Source organism: Magnolia sinica, chromosome 4 (assembly GCF_029962835.1).
Source record: "Magnolia sinica isolate HGM2019 chromosome 4, MsV1, whole genome shotgun sequence".
Lineage (NCBI taxonomy): Eukaryota > Viridiplantae > Streptophyta > Magnoliopsida > Magnoliales > Magnoliaceae > Magnolia > Magnolia sinica.
In genome coordinates this window covers 37880833-37886383 of record NC_080576.1, presented here as the reverse complement: position 1 = coordinate 37886383, position 5551 = coordinate 37880833, and the positions used below count along the sequence as shown (strand labels likewise).

Genomic DNA, 5551 nt, shown 5'->3' with positions numbered 1-5551 from the left:
TTTACGGCATTGGCTTGTTCATTCAACACTCCTCGAAAGGCAGGTATTGTAGGACAGTTTTCAGTTGTGTGAATGTTACAATCATAGATACCGCAAACAATTTCATTGACCTTATCCTTCTTTCCTTCCATGGCCTCAACTTTCCTTATAAGCGTAGTCACTTTACACTTGAGATCATCCTCTTCTTTCAAGAGATATAATCCACATTTCTCCTTTAATTGAGTCGGCCTAAACGTGGTGTTCGCCATTGGGTAATAGTCCCATGATTGTGTTTTTTCAGCGAGACTATCGAGGTAATCCCATATCTCGTCAACATCTTTGTTGATGAACTCTCTATTACACATTATCTCGACCATTTGGCGCATGGAAGATGTCAGTCCATCGTAAAAAAAAATTGTAATGCGCCACGTTTCAAATCCGTGTTGTGGGCAAGAACTGACCAAATCTTTGAACCTTTCCCAACATTGGAAGAATGTTTCATCTTCCTTTTGGGCAAAGTTCATGATCGCTTTTCTGAGGGTAATCGTTTTATGATGTGGGAAGAATTTTTTTATGAATTCCCTCTGCATGTCGTTCTATGTGCCAATGGATGTAGGACGTAGTGAATGTAACCACGTCTTAGCTTTCTCTTTTAAGGAAAAAGGAAAGAGTTTCAGCCTAATTGTATCCTCAGATACATTAGGAAAACATAATGTAGGTATAATCTCATCGAACTCTTTCAAATATAAATATGGACTCTCTGATTCAAGTCCATGGAATTTGGGAAGGAGTTGGATAACTCCCGGCTTGATGTCCATTTGTCCTGTGTTTTCAGGAAAAATCATACATGGGGGCGTACTCACTCCCGCCGGTTGTAGATAATCTCGTAAAGTACGAGGCGGGGGTGCCTGTTGCACCTCATTCTCATCTTGGGTATCCTCCACCCTGGGTGGAAGTAGAGGAGGTTGGTCTTCAGCCATAACTTCAGTTAACTCAGGGAATTTTGAGCGGTGTCTAGTCCTGCGATAGATAGTCAACCCCTCAACCAATCCTCCTTCAGACAAGAGACGTCGAGTGTCGTCACGGGCCCACTTGGGCATGAAAACACTCGCAGCCCTCAATTAAAAACCTAATCCTAAGAAAGGGAAAGAAAATCTAGAAAGAAAGAGAGAGTTGGAAAGAAATTAGCAAATTGGAGTCCTAAGTTAAAAACCTGCAAAATAAAACAAAAATAAGTTAGATTCTAAAAAGAGAAGAATGATCCTTTAAAAGAAAAATAACAGTAAATTAATTTCTAAAAGAAGGTATTCTTAAAAGAAAGTGGAAACTTCTAAAATAAACTAGGAAAGTCCTATACTAGAAAGTAAATTACTAAAAGAGAATTGAAAAATAGAAAGTAGAGAAGGAGTGTACCGAATTAGAGATTTCTATCTTAAAGGCCTACAAAATAGGAAGGTTAGTTTCTAAACAAAAATTCTAAAAATAAATTAGGAAACAAATTAGATTCTAAGATTAGAAAGTAGAAAGTTAATTAAGAAATAACCTAGTTTCTATTTCCTACAGATGAGAGGATACTAGAATTAAAAAATTTCTAAGATTTAAACCTTAATTCTAAAAACAGAAAAAGTAGAGAATTTAGGAAAGAATTACCAATTTAGAAGTTTATGTCAGGATCCTACGAAACAGGAAACAAGTTAGTTCTAAAAATCAAATAGAAATAAAAATCTAAAACTAAAGTTAATAAAATCCTAATCTCAAACTAATTCTAAAACTAATTAATTTCAAAGAATCGTAACTGTCATTCCCCGGCAACGGCGCCAAAAACTTGTTCACTCCCCAAGTATAGGGTTGTGATGTAGTAATAAACTCGGTAAGACCGAGGTCGAATCCACAGGGACTGAAACTTGTACGTTTCCTGAAACTAGGTAGAAATAGAACTAGCCTAAGATGCAATCTAAATCAAATAGAATTTAAGGAATAATTGTGGAATAATTATCTAAAACTTTAAACAATTCAGGGGAAGAAAACTAGGGATTCAGAGGATCCACTTGTAGAGATCAGGGAGATCTTATGCCTACTTCAGAAATCATGAAAATTAACTGGACTTCCTTTGATATAGTTTTCAAGAGGTGAAAGGCATATGAATTAGAATAGATTCCATCACCAAACCATGCTCAGGAGACAAAGTAAACAACAAAATTAAACTAATTACCAACCAACCAACAATGTATGGAGATCAAGAAGGGTACTGTCATCCTACCATGCCCATGGGACAATGATGAACAACAGGGCTTCCTGACTTCATAAACATAAAAAGGGGAAAGAAATACTCAAAGCCATTGGAAACCCATTGTAATTTCAGTCACAACAGACCATTAAAGACTACGAAAAATATTCCTTTAATAATCAACTAAATCAAATTCAGTTTATGAAATTTTAAATTAAAGGCACAAAGTAGGATCTCCCATCTCGCTACAGGCTTCACCTCTTAGCCCTAGCTAAGAGGTTCAGCCCAACATGAATGGGATGGATCTCTTAAACCAAAAACAAAACAAAAAGAAAAAGAAAAGAAAAAAAACTATTATCTTTCTCTCTCTCTTACGTTCCACCTTGAAGCTCCAAACTGAGATCCTCCTGCTCCCAAAACCGAGAGCTCCAAAGCTTTTCCAGCCTCTTCCCATGCCCAAGCTCCCTTTCTTTTCCCCTTTTATCAGGACTTGGAGGCGTGGAGAGAGTCCTGCTGTAGATGTGCATAGCTCCTTGCGTGAATCAGTTTACGCAGCCAGGAACGCACGTCCCTGTTCTGACGTCGTGTAATGATATGAACGGACGATCTGCTTCGTTCAGTCTTCATATCTCTGATCGGCCACACCACAGGAGTGATTCGAGCCGTTCATATGGTCAGACCGATCTTCGCCACGGTTGCAAAAGCGGCCCGGAACTTTGGTCACGCGCACAACAGGGCCTGCGTAAATCGGCTTACGCTGATGTACTGGTGGGGCCCACTCAAGATAACTTTTGGGAAATCCACTCCATCCACCAGATTCCCCTCAGAATTTTGGTCAGGAAGGTATGGTTTTTGCCATCCGTTGGTGCTGTCCATAGATTTTTCTCCCTACCGTCCGTCCTGCTTTTAGACTGTTAAAATCCGATCCACGTTACTTTTCCGGAAAATTCCACCTAGGTGAGGGTCACGCCCTCCCTCTGGATTCAATGGACGGTCCAGATTTATGATTTGGATGCAAACTGGGCCCCAATGCATGGAACCGGCGGACGGCGTGAGTACGCTGTCCGTGTTTGAGTTGGAGAAGAAGACGTGTTGCCATGCAGTCTTAGTGCAAAAAGTGTACTATGTACACTGTATGATGATTATGAGAAATCCACACCATCCATCTTGTTCTTCTCATGATTTAAGGCGTTGAGACCGAAGATGAGGAGTATCCAGAGATCAGGTGGGTCCCAGATCAGTAAATTGTGGGCTGATCTGTCCGTTGGGCCCCTTCCACAGTGATACAATGGATGAAAATTTACATGTACGGTTAATTTATGACCCTCAGGCCATGTATGAAGTTTTGATCTGATCGGATGGCGAGAACCCTGTAATCTTGCATTTTGGACGTCTTTTGGGCCACTTAAGCTTCAATTTCTCAATTTTCTTGGATCCCTGGCGTGTAAATCTATCGATCTTGGTCTCCTAGGGTCCGTCCCATGCTCTAGTGCTTTCAGACCATTAGATCCATGCTTTTAGTACCCTTTTCGGTCCAGGCTCGTACATACACTCTGCATTACAAACACGATTAATCAGGCCATTAAGCAGTATCATGCGTGTAAATCTATGCAATCAACTGGGTCTGATATGCAATATTTGACCCTCAACATATGGGTTAGGATCGGATCGAGTCAGATGACCTAGACTCGGTCCCGGATCAGATCGAGTTTGGGTCAAGCCATACAGAACTCGGACCGAGTCGAGTTGGACCCAATCCGATTCGACTCGGTCCGATGCCCAACTCTATTGGTACACCAGCCAATCCGCTTCCCCTTTCCTGAGGCGGAATACCCGCGAAGGACATGGATTGTGTCCTACCCCGATCATCTCCAGCTAGAACGAACTTACAAGAGCTTTGAGTGGCCACCATGATGTATGAGTATTATCCACACCGTTCATTCATTTTTTTCATATCATTTCATGCTATAAGCCTAAAAATTAGGCATATCCAAGGCTCATGTGGACCACAATATAGAAAGCAGCAGTGATAATGATTCTTACAGTTGAAACTTTTCTAGAGCCCACTGTCATGTTTATTTTCCATCCAACCTATTCATAAAGTTAGGTAGACATATACTACGAGAAAACACAAATATCAGCTCCATCCAAAACTTGTGCGGCCCAAACAAGTTTTTAACAGTAAAAGTTTAATCCCGATTATGTAGTCCACTTGAGCCTTGGATCTGCCTCACTTTTGGACTTATACCCTAAAATGATATTAAAAAAAATAAAAATTGACGGTGTGGATATGACCTATACAGTACGGTGGCCACTCAAAATTCCTGCCATTCCCCACCAGAGATGGCCGGGTAGTACGCAATCCGCATCGTCTTGCGAAAGCCTTCCGCCTGAAATTTAGGCACTCGAAACTTAGGTGGGGCCACCGTAATGCTTGTGAGAAATCTATTCGGTCCATCCTCTTCTTTTTTTTTTTTTTTTATTTAGCTCATTATAAGACTTGAGAAAAAACGAAGAAGAGAAGGATCTAAGACTCAAGCAGGTAGGGAAATTCATACGGTTGAAACCTCCTAGGGTAGACAGTGATGTTTACATGCCATTCACATTCACAGCATCATTATTCCTATTGAGATGAACTTAAAGCAAAAATATTATCCTTGTTCAAAACTTCTATAGTCTCATGAATATTTCAACTATGGATGTTCAATTCTCACATTTTCGGCCCACTGGAGCATTGGATCTAGCTCATTTTTAGCCCCATTTCCTAAAATGATCTAAGAAAAAAGATCAACAGTGTGGATTTCTCACAAAAATCACGGTGTCCCACTCATTTAAATGATGTTTAAATGGATGGACAGTGTGGATAAAATACAGATCATGGTGGGCCCATAGCACCGACCACTAGCGTCACTAGCCAAACCGGGTCCCTGTTTTCCCCTTTCATTTTCCATCTCCCCTCCTCTCGATTTCCCTCTCGAATTCCTTTTTAACTCAAAACCGCTCATCTCCTCTCTCTCTCTCTCTCTCTCTCTCTCTCTCGTTAATCACTCCGGGACTCCATTGCAGCCCTTTGCAACCCAGATCCGGGGGGACAAGAGCCGGCAATGAAGCCTACCTTTCGTCTGGCTTTGGAGTCTTTGGTGTAGGAGAATTAATAGGCTGAGACTCCTCTTTTTTGGGTGGGGTAGAAATGGATGTCTGTTTAGCTACAGCATCACCTGATGCTGACGTTGAGATTTGTGGTTTTTTGAAAAAAATCAAATATTTCAAACTTTCAGGATTTTACTACCAAAATGCTTTTTGGGAATTTCGAGTAGAAAAGTGGAGTGTGTGCTTTTATCCCAC

At 40.8% G+C, this 5551-nt stretch overlaps 1 non-coding gene across 1 annotated transcript; it reads left to right on the top strand.

The window, feature by feature from the left end:
• The first annotated feature begins 414 nt into the window (after window positions 1–414).
• Window positions 415–521, top strand: LOC131244705 (small nucleolar RNA R71). The gene has a single exon (XR_009170482.1). It is a non-coding gene; the product is annotated as a small nucleolar RNA R71 (small nucleolar RNA).
• Window positions 522–5551: the final 5030 nt, after the last annotated feature.